Source organism: Palaemon carinicauda, chromosome 28 (genome assembly GCF_036898095.1).
Source record: "Palaemon carinicauda isolate YSFRI2023 chromosome 28, ASM3689809v2, whole genome shotgun sequence".
Taxonomy (NCBI): domain Eukaryota; kingdom Metazoa; phylum Arthropoda; class Malacostraca; order Decapoda; family Palaemonidae; genus Palaemon; species Palaemon carinicauda.
Window position 1 is genome coordinate 49,051,826 of NC_090752.1, and position 16,780 is coordinate 49,068,605.

General features: G+C 43.8%; 1 protein-coding gene and 1 long non-coding RNA gene across 2 annotated transcripts in view; both read left to right on the forward strand.

The window, feature by feature from the left end:
* The window catches only part of LOC137622022 (trace amine-associated receptor 1), a 386,751-nt gene that overhangs the window by 138,147 nt on the left and 231,824 nt on the right, over positions 1–16,780 (forward strand). The window lies entirely within an intron of this gene.
* Positions 1–16,780, forward strand: part of LOC137622021 (uncharacterized) — a 41,589-nt gene that overhangs the window by 18,345 nt on the left and 6,464 nt on the right. The window lies entirely within an intron of this gene.

The following is a 16,780-nucleotide window of genomic DNA, read 5'->3' on the forward strand; positions in this document are numbered from 1 at the left end:
CAGTCTTAGAAACTGAGACGAAGAGCAGACAATTAATGAATAGTGTTGTTTTAAGAACATTTGTCAGTTGGTAGTGAAGCCATGGGACACGCAGTTACAAGGAGAAAACCACATATATCAAATGATACTTGAGATAGCTTAAAAAGGAGATGCAGAAATTGGTGGTTGAAAGTTTTCGAGGAATTAAGGAAAATTACAAAGTAGAGCATGCTGAGTTTCCAGTATTGACAGTGAAGTCAAAAGAAAAGCCAGGAATGACTGGAGAGAATATTTATTGCAAAGCAGATGAGGCTGACAAAGCTATGAATTCAGGAAGTGGCTATGATGTATGAATTGCTCATAGAATTATTAATGAAATCTCGACTGGGCCAAAGAAGAGGCATATACCCATTAAAAAGAGATGGTTTTGTTATAGCAACAGAAGATGAATAAAGACAACGTTGGATGGAACACTTAAGTGAGGTTATGAATAGGAGATATGAAGGGAATAATTTGATTGATATACCTGAAACTTATGAAGACCTTGATGTGTCCATGAATGAGTGTGTATGAAGTCAAAGCTATCCTAAAAAACAAACTGGAGATGGAAAGCCCTGATATACGATGGAATAACTGCAGAGATAATACTGCCCGAAAATGAAGCTACTCCCAGACTACTTACAAGGTTTTGTGGAATGTGACATGAAGAGGCAAAGCCTGATGAATGGGAGTTAGGAGTGTTGATGAAAATAGCAAAAAAGAACTGACTGATTGCAATAATTAGAGGCATAACACTTTTGTCAGTTATGAAAATATATAGTATGCTTATTCTAGAGACTGGCGAGAAAGATTGATGAAAAGCCGAGAGATGAACAAGCAGGATTTAGTAAAAGTAAAAGTGGCACTGACCAAATTTTCTTTGAGACATGTTGCACATCAATGAGTAGAATATAGAAATCTCATTTTAATGGCATTTGTGGACTATGAAAAAGCCTTTGATAGTGTGCACCAGCCAATTTTGTAGTGTGTCCTGCTTTAATTTGGAATTCCCCTTAAATATGTAAATTTGACTAAGTCTGTTCATGGGCATAGCAAGTGCAAAGTTAATATTAATGGAGTCTTATCAAATGAATTTCCAGTGACTGGTGGAGTACTCCAAGGGAATGTGTTGTCACCTATGCTGTTTTATCTTCCTCATGGATTTTGTAATGCGTAGAATAGTCAGAGATGATGGAGAAGGATTAGACTGGATTGGTGATAGGAATTTAGTAGACGTAGAGTATGCTGATGCTGTCCTTGTTAGTAGAACACCACAGGGTTTGCAATGCTTGTTTACTATAATGCATGAAATATCACATGAGGTTGGGCTGAAGATAAAAGGGATTTTGACGAAGGAAAAATCTATTTCTGGGGAGAGACCTGTGGCGCCCGGCGAAAAGTCCTTCTTGTATACCTTTTCTGATAAAAACCTTCCAATTATACCAGAGAAAGATAAAAGCATGGAATGCTGAGGTTACAACCCTCGCGCGAGCACCTTTTGGGTGTCGTGTATAAAGCAAAGGCGCGTGAAATCCACTATTCACAGGTTGTCTTCCATTTAGTTAATTCCTTCGCCAAAGGGATGGGCCGATACAGAGGCCCTAGACACATCCCCATCGCCGCACCACCCACGCCACGACGCGAGAGCCATCTGAACAACATCCTTCTGTATTGACCATGATGGCTTGGAAAGGAAAGGGTGGGATCGTGTAAAATAAGGGGAAGGGTTTCGCCGGGCGCCACAGGTCTCTCCCCAGAAATAGATTTTTCCTTCGTCAAAATCCCTTTTCTGGGTCGAACCTGTGGCGCCGGGCGAAAATGTACCAGAGAATGCCTTCCAAGCCCAACAATAACTACTAATTTAATAAGGGGAGAGAAACAACACCATGTAAAGAAATTCATATATAATTCAGGTAAGTAGGCATAAAATATAAACTAGCCACAGGGCATAGTGAGAGTAAGGATAAACAAACATGATAACAAGGAAACCTCTGAGTATCAGAGGAAAACATGCAACAAAACTGACATGGCTAAGAATATCCCAACTTAATAACAAGGGAAAACAATAATAGTTACAATCATATTAACCTAATATGTAATACACTTAGGGCTAACGAACCACCAAGGAAGCGGCGTCGTGGTGCGAGTGGCGGGTAGGAGGGAGAAGAGAAGAGATGGATGAAAGGAAGAACAAAAGATCAATGGGGAGAGATAAGGCTCCCAGCTGCAACCGTTGGATATTTAAGAGCCTGTAAGTTCTTTAGATAGTGGCGTTTGAAGACCATAGGAGATTTCCAACCCGTGTACTTATCAAAGTCCATATTCTGGAAATAGTTGATGGAGGTAGCTATCGATCGGATATCATGAGCATGGGGAAATGATCCCGGATTGGCTTGTTTAATGAAGTATAGGATCTGTTGCCTAATGCCACGTATGGAAATGGTACCTCCTTGTTCTCTGATAAACAGGGGGCCAGACGATCGGGTAGCAGTCCTGGCTAAAAAGGCCCTGAGAGTGGTGACCGGACATAGAGAAGTATCTTGGAGAAGAGGAATAATCTTCCAAGGGGACCACCTATTTTGGGGGTCCTCGTTCTTAGCTAGAAAGAAGTACCTCACCTGAAGGGAGGAAATCCATGTTCTCTGAGTTTCGTGAGAGAGCTGCTAGTTCTGAGATTCTGGAACCCGAGGCCAAAGCTGTTAGAAATAAAGTCTTCCTAAGAAGAGTGATATAAGAGCAGGATTCGTTGTCCGTGTCGGAGGCCAGTTTGAGGACATCATTTAGAGACCAAGAGACCTTTTGAGGACGGACCGAAGGTCGAAGCCTAGCACATGCTTTTGGAATAGATGAGAAATAAGACTCCGCCAGGTTAATGTTAAACCCAACCAGGAAGACTTTCCTCAGAGCTGACTTAATGGTGGTTATAGTGCTAGCTGCTAGGCCTTTGTCAAAAATGGACCTAAAGAAGGAGATGGCTAAATTAGGAGTCATAACCGAATGGTCTGAAGTCCTTAAGAAATCCGCTAGTTTCTTAACCGCCGAATCATATTGGCGAATCGTTGAGTCCCTTTTGTCTGATTCTATAAAGAGGACATTATCTGGGTCGATGTTTGCGTCCCTACGTGCCGCAAACTTCATGAAATCCACAAAGTTAGGGTTTTGGCTATCCTTGAGGAATCTGACACAGTCCGTGTTTGGACCACCTGGGTCAGTTTGGGGAATGGGATCCGGAAGGGACGGAGTTTCAACTCGAGGAGGAGAGGAAACCAACTGCTCTTTGGCCAGTGAGGTGCCACTAAAGCTACTACCCCGTTGAAGGAGCGGAGTTTGTGCAAGACTTTCACTAGAAGATTCACTGGAGGGAATAAGAAGATCTGCCAATGGTTCCAATCCAGGGTTAATGCGTCCATGGCATAAGCCTGAGGGTCCAGGTTCGGTGTCACATAACACGGGAGTTTGTGATTGAGTCGGGTCGCGAATAGATCTACCTGGAGACCTGGAACCAGCCTGAGTATCCACCGGAAGGAGTGCATGTCCAGGGACCACTCCGATTCCAGTGGGCTCGTCCTGGATAATGCATCTGCTATCACATTCTGGACTCCTGCTAGGTGAGTTGCTGACAGGAACCAGTCTTTGTCGGCTGCCAAGGTGAAGATAGTGACCAGGATCTGATTCAGGTTGGGTGATTTGGACCCCCCCCTGTTGAGGCAGTGTACTACGGCCGTGCTGTCTGAGACTACTCTGATGTGGGTCGACCTCGGAGGGGAGATTCTCTTCAGGGTCAAGAACACCGCCATGGCTTCGAGAACATTGATATGGAACTGTCTCATGGCGGGTGACCAAGAGCCCTGACACATCTGATGTTGGGAGTAACCCCCCCAACCACTCAGAGACGCGTCGGTATGAATTGTCACTTGTGGAGAGGGGAACTGTAGAGGAACCGACTTGGAGAGGTTCCTCCGATCGGACCATGGTTGTAGTCTCATTTTCAAGACAGAGGGGATCTTCGAGGTCTTGTCTCTTAAAGGTATTGTCGCCCTCTTTCTCCAAACTCGATTGATGTCTTTGAGTTTGGCTTTTAATAGGAGATCGGTCAGTGAGGCAAACTGGAGTAGGCCGAGGACCCGTTCTAAAGCTCTTCTGGACACCTGTTTGTGTTTGAGAAAGTTCCTGACCTTGGAAGCTATCTCCCTCACCTTCTTGGGAGGAAGGGAGAGCTTGTGCTTTGAGAGGTCCCAACGGATGCCTAACCATTCGAAGAGGCTTGATGGTTGTAGGCGGGACTTCCGGAGGTTGACTTGGAAGCCCAGTTTGGCGAGAAAATGGAGTACCTTCGACGTAGCTCTTTTGCATTCCTGGTGCGACTGGGCCCAAATGAGCCAATCGTCCAGATAGGCGACGATTTGTATCCCTTGGTGTCTGAGTTGCTCGAGCACCGTCTCCCCCAGTTTCGTGAATACCCTGGGGGCAATGCTGAGACCGAAGGGCATGACTTTGAATGCGAAGGCTCTCTTGCCGAGACGGAAGCCTCGATAAGGAGAGAAGTTTCGAGCTACTGGGACATGATAATAGGCGTCGGTAAGATCGATAGAGGTGGTGACGGCCCCACGGGGAAGTAAGGTCCGTACCTGAGAGATAGTCAGCATACGGAACTTGTCGCAAAGGATGTAAGAGTTGAGCTTCGACAAGTCCAGAACTACCCTCAACGCCGACGAGTCTTTCTTCGGGACTGTAAACAGGCGGCCTTGGAACTTCAGGGATCGAACCCGCTTGATTGCTCTCTTCTTGAGTAACTCCGCAGTGTACTCTTCCAGGATGGGAGTGGGTCTCTGGAAGAAGGTCACCGGTGGAGGAGGGGATCCCTGTGACCATTTCCAACCCAAGCCCCTTGATATTATGCTGTGAGCCCATGGACTGAAGGTCCAATGATCCCGGAAGTGATAAAGTCTCCCTCCTACCGGCATCACATCATTGGGAGGGAGTGAACTTAGGGCCCCTCCCTCCACGGGAACCCCTTGCTCTGGGCCCGCCGCGTTGGCGGAACTGTCCTCTACCTCTGGAACTCCCTCTTTGGTATCCACGAAAGGAACCGGAGGGTTCGTAGGCAGGGTTGTATGCAGGTGAGGGCATCCAAGAGGGGTTGGGCTGTGTACCAGGGGGAGCAGCGAGGTAGACTACCTGCTGAGGAGGAGCCTGTTGTCGAGAAGTCGAGGCCGCGGAAGGCTGTGGGGACGAGGTACCCCGGGCCGCTTTGTAAGGACTAAACCTCAGCTTCTTCTTGAAGAATGTGTGTCTCTGGGGTTCGAACCTCTTTTTGGCTGAGAGACCCCACCTTACCTGCAAATTCTGGTTTGCCCTCGCTGCGTCCTGAAGAACCTTATCCACCTCGGTCTGAGGGAAGAGGGTCTTACCCCAGCAGGAGGAAGCTATCAGTCTGTTCGGCTCATGCCTGATGGTGGCCTCCGACAGAACGAACTTCCTGCAACTAACCCGTGCTGACCAGAAGTCATGGAGATCTATTTGGTAGGATAGCAGCTGGTTCTTTGTGGCGACTCTGAACAGCGTTTCCTCTGGGTAAAGAGATGCAAGGGACTCCATGGAGGTGATGGATTGGAGGGACCTAGCAAGTCTAGTACGGGTCTCGAACTCAGTTTTGAGAAGACTCTCTATTAATCTGGGAAGCTTCTCAGAGAAAAGAGTAGAGGCACAGTCCGGGTCTAGTTTCCCCACCGTGAAGGTAGAGGCCGCAGCATCCCAGGCTGCCGAGGAACCCGGAATAAGCAAAGAGGTGGGGTCCGTCTCCTTGAGAGCCGGCATGGAAGAGCCTTCTTTGATGGCCTGTATAGTCAGCTCTGTGACTTTGTCTATGAGCGGCAAAGAGATGGAGGCCGCTGTCGTAAAAATAGTGTAGGAACCCTTGTGAGGGGTGAGCTTGGAGTTAATACACCCCCACTCTGATAGTGTTCTGGCCCAGATAGCCTGGGCCTGCTCTTTTGGAAATATGACCGTTTCCTTCGGTACCTTGTCCATACGGACCAATGCATGTTCCTTTAACCGTACAAAACCATTGAACGGGAATGCTAGGTCCGGGGGATAGAACTCCAGGTCCTCTAGAGGGCGGGTGCCCATGCCCTCCAGAGTTAGGGAGCCATCTACGAATGGAGCATGCAAAGCAAACCGCCAAGGATTGTTTTTATCGAAGGGCGGCAGCTTCGATGCGTCTGGGGCAGAAGGGGGAGGGAACTGAGTTCCGGCGCGGATCAGAGTAGCCATCATATCCTTAATCTCTGTTATTGCACCAGAGTGATGTTGAACTTGATCCCTGACCAATCCTTTGATCAGTTGGATGGGGAGGAGATCAGCCCAGGGTACCTGAAAGTCACCCGTTGGTTTTTTCTTGGATTTGGTAGACTTAGACTTCTTAGGAGTAGTGGTTTTACGAGGAGCAATATGAATATCAGGAGCTGTCGAGGGTCCGGGGACCGGTGACGTTGATACTGGCAAAGCTGAAGTCTTATAAGTTCGAAGTGGCTTCACCTTGGGGCGTACGGAGGCAGAGGGATCCCGAGGAGAAGCCTTAGAGTTATCAAAACCTAGAAAGGAAGAGGTAGAAGAGGGAGTAGGAGAGAAAAGGGTTTCCACCAACTCGGCACCACTTACCTGCTCGTCCCTGGGTTCTACGTCTATATCCAGACCAGCCATGTCCATCGGTACGAGGGTTTCGTCCTCCACGGAAATGGTAGCCCTGACTTCTTCAATTAAAGGGGCAGCAAGGTCAGGAGAGACTGCAGCAGTAGTCGAGCCTGGGAAGAGACGGGAGGCCATATCCCCATCGAGGAGATAGGGAGCGCCAGACGGGGCATTCCTGCCAAAGCCCGACACCCACGGCCGAAGAGTAGCCCTTGCTGACCGAAGAGAGACATCATCGGCCTGTAAGATTTGCAGTGATTAGTGATGGAGGAGGGGGTTTGCCCTCCTAAATATACTGTGTATATCATATTCATGTCTATATTAGTGTCTGCCAACGAGAAATAAGGAACAAAGGGAAAACCCACTTACATCATCATTCAGCAGAACTGACGACAACTCGTAACAGAACGAGCACAAATCCGGGAACCACACTGGGTATTGGGCCTGTCCCGGTTCCTGGATAAAGGGAATGGAGCAGTGAGCATGAGACCGGCAGAGGTCATGCCCAACGGGGTCGCTGAACGAGGCAGAGCATCCTTCAGCAGTACAACGGGCCTTCTGTAAAAGAAAGGAGACATGAGTCTGGTGATGCTTGAAACTCTGATAAGGGATAAAAACCTATTATTTTAGAGTTCTGGCACTCACTGAATTACCTAAGCACCCATATTGCATTGACCAAACAACTAACTATTAACTTTAAGTTGATACTGCCCCATACCATTGTTGGCACTTTAAAATTCAATTGTCTGTATATTTGTAATGCACCCAATGTCTGTTAATGACATAAGGATAATAAGCTTAAAGTAATCCGCCGACCTCCAAGGGTCGGGGAAGCAGTGACATGCCCTTAAAATAAATACAAACACCAGCCTTAGCTAAAGGCAAGGCAAATATAAGTGTGAAGTGTATGGGCGACCTCCGGTGAAGCCGGAGCTCCGGTGAAGCCGGAGCTCCGGTGAGGCCGGATCGTAATGAAATGTCCTGAATAAAGGAGCCTTAGCTAATTAGCTAAGGCAACTTTAAGTGTTAAGTGTTTGGGCGACCTCCGGTGACGCCGGAGGATAATGAGATGCCCTGAATAATTCAATTGTGGCTAATAATTCAATTGTGAAAGATAAAAAGCTAAGTCGTAGCTAAAGACTAAAGCTTAGATTATAGTAAAGCGTATTTACGATCTCCGGTGAGGCCGGAGGGAGAAGAAAGGTCCTGAATAATTATTGTGAATAACAACACAGTTGTAATAACAAAGGCTATTGTGGATATGGCCGTGGCCTGAGACCGAAGTAAGGGCCACCGGAGGGTCTTATCTAAACAATATGAAGCCCGTCCCATGTAGTAAACAATATAAATATAACAATAGAACGAAAGTTATTGAGAATCCCTCGTGGCGGAGTATAACTCAAGGCGGAGTGGATAACGTTCATAACTACTCCCGAGCCGTAACGGGGAGAGGACGAAACACGGACCAAAATAACGCTAACAATTGAAAAGACACGAAAAATAAATAACTCGTAAGTTATCATCCACCCAGAGGGGGAGAGGTGAGGGAGGGAGAACCCGCTGAACGCACAAAACGGAAAACGGGAAATCCACTCCCCCACCGGAGCTAAGAAAGAAAACGAGAGAAAGGGGTAACTCGTGACTGCGAACAGAAAACGGGGACCCCAATCTCCCGCTCTCTTGGACACAAAAACAGGACTAAAAATCACAAAACACTATTATAAACGTATAAAATAAAAATGTACATCCATATAATACTACGATCGAAGAATAGCATCCGTTAAAACTTAAAATAAATAGCACTGTTCCTTTAACCGAGTCGAGTGACGAACGCCTCGGGCGGTTACTAAACAAAAACAAAGCTAAATCGCTATCTCGATCGTAGGCTGGACTTACTTGCAAAAAGTACCATGAGCATAAATACACAAAAAAAAAAAAAAAATAAAAATAAAAATAATAACGGTTCTAAAGGCATAAGGCCAGGGACTTAACCAAGAACCTAAGTGACAGAGTACTAAACGGGCAGATAAAGATGAATTCCCAAACAAGTGAACAAACAATGGCCGCCATGACAGGCCAGACGGGAATAATAAAACAGACTATACTGGATATAAAACACAAGCCCGGTACAATAAAATACTGTCAAAACAAACTATGGTACTTAACATTGGAATGTGTGAAGATGGAGCTTCGGACATGACAAAATAAATCCACGATAGATAAAAAAGACCGAGAGCACAACGAAAACATTCAACACCTTGAATTCCAAAAAGAAGGATGATGTTCAGATGGCGCTCGCGTCGTGGCGTTGGTGGTGCGGCGATGGGGATGTGTCTAGGGCCTCTGTATCGGCCCATCCCTTTGGCGAAGGAATTAACTAAATGGAAGACAACCTGTGAATAGTGGATTTCACGCGCCTTTGCTTTATACACGACACCCAAAAGGTGCTCGCGCGAGGGTTGTAACCTCAGCATTCCATGCTTTTATCTTTCTCTGGTATAATTGGAAGGTTTTTATCAGAAAAGGTATACAAGAAGGACTTTTCGCCCGGCGCCACAGGTTCGACCCAGAAATAAAGACATAGAGATAACGGAATATGCAATGGAGGATGAAATAGCATTGGAAGGAGAAAGGAGTAATGAGGTAGAATTATTCAAGTATTTAGGAACTATGCTCTACAATATTGAGTCTTTAGAATTATTTTAGCGAAAGATTGAAAAAAAAGCAAATCAGACAATGGCTAGGTTAAGTAAAATTTGGAAATCAAATCGCCTGAAATTACATGTAAAAATCAGACTATATATCAGTTTAGTGAGAGCAGTGTTACTGTATGGACATGAATCATGGTATGACAATGAAACAATTGCCAATAGATTTAGTAGATTTGAGAACTAACCCCTCCGAAGGATATTGGGAGTTAATGGTAGTACAGGATTAGAAATGAAACTATGAGATTGCTAGAGTGCCATATGTGGATGAGATAATGATGGGTAGACAGAGATGGTTTGGGGAAGCTCTAAGCACTCCCCAAGAAAGATTAGTTCACCAAAGTTTCAGCTGAGCTCCATAAGGCACTAGAAGAGTTGGAGGACCCGGGCCTACATGGCTGAGGACTGTGAAGTGCAAAGTAGATGATGAATGGAGAAGTAATGAATTAAAATCTCAAGATATAGATTGGTGAAATCTAACAGAGGCCTTTTGCGTCAATAGCCATAGGAGGAGGAGGAGATGATGATGATGATGAATATTGTTGGTTATAATTGTATTTTTGAATGGCTGGTAGTTTGGGAAAATACTTTATAAGCAATATTTCTTATGTCACTCGGCCCAGGGTTTTGGAGCTTTAGTCACTTTCTTTGGTAGAGAAAATCACTAGCGTTGGTCTACCGATGGCACCTTCTACTTTGACACACCTAGGGAAGCTGAGAGACTGAAACTCAAATAATATCCAGAAATAACTTGACTACTTATTCCTGATATCTGTTGACACTGCATTGTCCCAATCATAATGGTTAAATTTTCATTCAATCGCCTCTGTCATGGAAATTAGCTGTCTCATCATCAATTTAGCTCTTAAAGTTACCAGACAAACTAGTCCCAAAGGATTATACTGAGTTGCGATTTGACTTAACAACATTCTTCAACTTAGATACTGGGTCACATTAACTATGAAATAGTCTGGTGCTAAATTAGGTTCAGTATGCTTTGGAGAAAAATTGATTTTAACTTCGTATACCAACCAGTCCCATTGAGAATCCCACACAATTCCTGAAACCTTTTTGTTTTCCCTTTTTGTCACTTTAACTTAGTAATTTTCAAGATTTTCATTGCTAGACAATCCAATGCTTTATTTTAAAACCTCAACGACCTCTAACTTTCAATTTGTTTCATTAGTTTGTTTGCAGTCTATGCTATCACAGCTTCCCAATATGTCATCTGTTGCTACTGGGTAGTCATCCTTACTCATTTCTGCAGTTAATTTCAAAGCAAGCATAGCAGTAGTTCCAGTGGGCTGGTCTCCAAAGGGAACACAAGTCAACACACAATGATCTGTCTTGACATCAACCTTGAAATCACGATAAAGAAACCTATGACGATGTGGGTCAAATAGGGACAGAGATGGTGTTATACATTTTGGCTAAATCGCAAAAATGCTACTTCATTTTCTCGGAACCTTGGTAAAACCCCCAAAAGCGAGTTTAGCATGTCGGGACCCTTCGCCCACATTTCATTCAAAGAAAAATTCATAAACCTTGCCGAAGAATTGAACATTATCCGAAGGAGAGTAGAGCTAGTTAGGCTTAAGATCTTCAGTATGGGTTATGTAGAATATAGGTCACTTACAACTATACTGTATACTTCATCTTTGGATAGCCTCCTGGCTACCCCCTGTGCAATCATGTCTTGAATTTGATTCTGATAGGACCTACACTAAAGTAGTCCTAACTTGGTCACTCTTTTTCCGTGGCAGTTAGCCTAGCTGTTGCAAGAGACACATCATTAGTTAATAGATTAGGATTTCTAATCCAGGGTTAAGAGACGCTCCATCTATTCTCGGCTGAATTAAATGATGAACGGTCTGATATTGGAGCCAATTCTTTCTTCTTTAAGGGTACAATTGCTTTGACCAGGAGTACAATTACTGCATTTACAACCAGAACACTTAGGGTGACAGGAAGTGCCCAGGCTCTCAATGTTGAAGTAATTATCCTACACGTCTTTAATGGTTTTCTTGGAAGCTGAAGTGATCTCATTGATGTCTGTAATATCTGTGATTAATTCTTACACCGACATTAGATTGATAATAGTGTGAAGTTAATTGTGGACGAAATCCTCTAACAACATAGCCAAATTGGTTCAACACGAGTTAGAGGTTACCATTTGTCTCAATTACGTAGGCATAAGGCCACTAATCAATTCCTGTTAATAAATGTATTCCAAATGGTTTCGAGATGGGATAACCATTTAAACTAGAACAAACCACTAACAACACTCGTGTCAACTTTCTCAACAGTAGTAGTTATTTCATCTGTGTCCACCACAGGAACTTTATCCTCTTTTGAGGATACTGTCTGTTTTATTTCCAACTTGGTTATGGTTATATGAATGTCTTCTGTTAAGTCCTAATTCTTTGGCCTTTTGAAGAGTGATTAGCAAAACATTTCTACTGCTGTCCCATAGTATATTAATCTTTTTGTCAATACCTTAAAGCCTCTCATCATTAATAAATGACCATCTGTAGACACCAAATTGCTAGTTAAATCAGTGATAGTAGGTGTATATAGAAGTGAGTGTAACCTTTTATAGTGTTCCCTACCACTTTTTACCATTCACCATTACATCACAGAAACTGGCACCTGACAAATTGCAAAGCTTAGAAAAATGGCCCAAGTTAACACTTACAACATGCTTTGTTTCTGTTGAGTTGAGCAAACTTATCATAAATAACCCTCTACCCCATGATACGTCTCCATGATACGTCTCCATGATACTAACACCATTTAAGACAACACTTGGGCAGCTAACCTTGACGTTGTAGCTACACATTCTTTATCATTACACTCTGTTGCCCCTGAATGAATTTTTCATTGAGGGTATCTTGCATTTTCACTTGTATTGTTGCGTGTAACTTATTTTGTACTACTTTTAATGAAGCTGTGTACCGCAAATCACTTTCAAGATACTTGCACACTTTCCTTTCTTTTAACAAAAATTGAAGTAAATTTTCAAAAAGAGATTTAGTTTATTACCTTTTACGCCCTTACTACCCAATTGTGTTTCAAAGTGGGAGGAATAAGATGCTCCGCCAATGTCTTAATAGAGGTGGTTTTAATATCAGGTTCTAAACTTATTTGTCCCATATCCAGCCATGCATGTTCAACCACCTTTATTATGTGAATTAACTTCTTTTAGTCTCTGTCGTGCAGTGGCTTAAGGCTTTTAATTTCACTTGCAATAGCCTCGGTTAGCTTACAAGGATTACCGTACTTATCATGAAGGCGTTGGAACATCTCATCAAGGCGTTGGAACATCTCATCAAGGCGTTGGAACATCTCATCAAATTCTTCTACCCCTTCCACGCAAGCCAGTGCTTCTCCACTCAAACATTTTTTTAAATGCATAGGTATCTTGCTCATAAACAGGGACAATCAACCTCATATAATCCCTCTTAAGTGCCATAATTTCTCATATCGCTAGAAAATTCAGGCGGGTCGAGACTTTTTACTTTGATAAGTTTCCATCTTGCTTTGACTTTCGGCTCATCTTTTTATAATCAAGAACCCGAGTTCAGATTTGGTTCTTTTGCTCTCTAAAATATGTATGCTTCATAACACCAATTATGGACTTAACCAACACACCCCCTTGGTGCAAGATCTGCCCATCTTGGTAAAAAGACAATTTTATTGAACACCAGTCAAAATCCTATAATTTGTGTAAATTTGTGTTGACTCGTAATCACTTTGACAATGAGTTCAATCATACTGAAAAATATTCATAGACAATATAAACAATCGTACATGTTAGGTTACACTAAACCAACTAATACCCACCTCATATTGGGGAAAATGATAGTGACCATCGCCACCACAAACCTCAACCAGTATGTCTGAAGTTAGCCACCGTTCTGGCCACCTTCATCAGTAGTCTCTTACGTGCTTGTGCAAACAAATTAATTTTAACATGCACCAACTACATTAACCAAACATAGACAATCGTTAATACCTATCATTATAAAATTATAATGATACAGTATTGATACTGTAGCGTCTGGTCTTGAGAGGGTAGCCTCTCAACCAGGCACTCTAACCACTTTTCAGCTCCCTACATCCTGCTCTGGGCCTCCCCATTCCACACTGTGCAGAAAGACACTCGCTGAACCAGCCCTAACGGGTTCTGGGTACGAGTCTGCTAAAAAAGCAGAGCAGATATGGAGTAAAGTTTTACTCCCATATTATTTCAGTCAGGTGTTAAGGGTAGTAATGACTGACATAATTCCAATAGGGCTAGAAAGGGACAAGCAAGGTCATGGCTGATTGCACCTTCTAGTCTTCTTGTGTGGATCAAATCATCCTTGGGATCTACTGCAGGGTACAATAGTTCATCAGGGAGGGTTGTGAGGGGGAGGGCAGTTTACAGCTACTTGATGGAAGTTCAGGGAACATTCTAACTTCATTCCTCTGTGGATCAGGAATGTGGTAGGGATGTGTTCAAAAGAACACCCTGTTGTATTCTGTGTTTAAGAAGGTTGAAGCCCAGGTCCTCTTATGTACCAGATGGGTCACCAGTCATGCCTCTTGCATTTTCTTGTTCTTTGACCTAAGAAGGTGCAGTCAGAGCAATCTGCCTTCATGAGGGCAGGTAGGAAGTTCACTCTTGAGGTTGGGGACAACATCCAAAGGTTGGCAGAGGGAAAAGATTCTTAGTTCCTTCTGAAAGATGATAGCCTTCATCCGAGAGGCTCTTGTAGAGTTGTAGATGATTGCAATGCTGCAACCTTAAGAGTTCCAGTAGGTGTCTTGAGAATTCTAGAGGAGACACAACAAGGAAAGAAATAAGATTCCATGCTGGTCGAAAAATTCCTCAAACATGGGGTTCAGTCACAAAGAAGTTGAAGTATGCAAAAAGTAACAAGCATTCCTTTTATGTTTCAGACTTTAGCCAAAAGCCAAAGACTTGCTTGGCTATAGGAGTGGATCCACCAGCTCAGGCACCAGTACCTCCCAACTCTTTGTGGAAGGAGATGACTAACCTCCAGAATCATCACCAATTGAGTTGAGTGTTATCTTTGGATGACTGCACCAAGCTCAAACAGTCTAAAGAGAACAGTTCAGGAAAACCTGAACATGATGGAATGGCTTTAGAGTTCCCTGATTGGTTTTCTCTCAATTAGGAACTTTTGGAACTATACAAATCTTTTTGCAATAAGTTGGCCAATTCTATAAACCCCTGCAAGTCGACCATGATTGGCAAGGAAGGACGTTTTGTCTAGCGTCCTTCTGACATTAAAATTGTCAAGGGCTTCACTTCTTTTTGCATAGCAGCTGTGCAAAGATCTGTCTCACTTCATCCCTTGAAAAGGCTCGCTTCAAAGCCGAATACGAGGGAAGACTAGTCTGTCATTTCTTTTAGACTGTGGCCTAAGCACAACAGCTTACCCAGCCCAAACAAATGCCCGGCAGTCCTTGATCATAGATGAGGATGGACAGGCTTGCCACAGCTTTCTACAAATATGAAACGTAGGTTGTTGCCAAGGACCAGGAATCTTGTCCTCTTGTCCTTTTATGACTAACAACAACCTCGGCTGTCTACCAGCTCAATGTTGGGAAGTAGGGAACAGATAGGATCTAAGACTGTATTTTTTTTTGGTCCATAGGAATTACAGCTGTTGTGTGGGAGGGTTGGGGCTGCATACCACAACACTTTTTTTGTCAAGGTTATAAGGTGTGGGTACAGGATTTCCTTCAGCCAACCTCCACCCCTATTGAGCAGTCCTGTAGCAGCATTTGACCCTTACCAATAATCAGTGGAGGAAGAGCTCTTCAATTGTAATTTGCCAGTGCTTGGCTTAATGCCTAAATCCTAAATTCAATTCTATTCAATTGTAATTTGGAAAACTGGGAAGAAAGGGAAAGATAGAATTCTTTGCCCAAGTCCTTTGGTGGGTGTCAATAGCCTTATGTTTGTCATCAAAAAGCATCCTCCTTTTGGAGAACCTCTCGTCTAAACCCTTTTGTAACCTTTATTTCTAAATGGAGACTTATAGGTTGGTCCTTTTGGCAATACAATGATTTAGCTGGTTCTTGCTCACCCTGAAAGACTCATACCCCAAAGTTCCCATCTATCCTTGGTCTTGACACACAGGTTTTGCTGGGGACAGGTGGTGTGGCACTTCAAAGCTCCACTTCGGTCTGATGACTGCACCACAGTTCTTCAGTTATCTGATGGCACCAGTGGGATCAGCCCTCCGCTAGAGGGGTAAGGATGATGATAATACTTGGATGAATGGCATTTCCTGTTGAGCTTGGAACAGGAAGCCATACGCACGAGGGACGTAGTCCTGAGATTCTGGTACAAACTGGGCATCCAGAGAAGTCTGTCCTAGTCCCCAGCATGTTCAATCTATCTGTGAAGAACTGAATACTGATTTTGAAAACTTCACCTTCCCGACCTAAGATTGCATCCCAACGTTATAGGGATGCATTTCACTTGTCAATTGACAAAGGCATCTCCAGCTTAGCTGTGGAGGAGAATTGTTTGCCTCCTGTCATCTCTTATCCCGTTGGTTCCCAGAGGGAGGAGGAGAGACTGACCAATGCAACACCAGCTCCACAAACTTGTGGGTCAAGAGTGTTGTCCTTTTCCGCTTCAATGGATATACAATTCAACAGAACTGGTGGTCAGATTCAGTGAACCTGTAAAAGAAAGGTCTCCCCCCTCTCCTGGATATCTACAGTATATCATGCTGTTTTTTTACACTGAAGAATTTGGGTGGAGAGGTTCAATAGGCAACCTGTTTGTGGTTGGGACATGAATGACACAGGAATCTAGGGAATCTATTGAAAGAACCTCTGGGCCATTTAAATCTGTGCTCGGTCTTTTCCGACAATTCTATGGTTTTTTCTCATCTAAGGTAGGAGGGAAAAGGTCACAGACATTGGATGACCTCGCACAAGATATTCTGGCATGGGCAGAGGTAAATAACTGAACACATGCCAGTTAATCATGTGCAAGGCAAATATGACTGCAGACTCTGTTGAAGGGACTAGATCCTGAACTCGGAATGAACTATGCACCAACGAGTGTCAGAAGACTTTAATTCATCAGGGGGTAGGTATCAGACAGGACCACCTCAAATCTGGACACATTTTTCATCTCTGATCACAACCTCCTCAAATCTTGACACATTTTTCACCTCTGATCACAACCTCCTCAAATCTTGGCACATTTTTCATCTTAGATCACAACCTCTTCAGCTGACTCCATGGAGACTAATCACAGATTTGTCAAAGCTCTGGGCATCTTCACGCAGGTGGCCTGAGTTCCCTTTACTTAAAGGTTTTCCACTCTTATG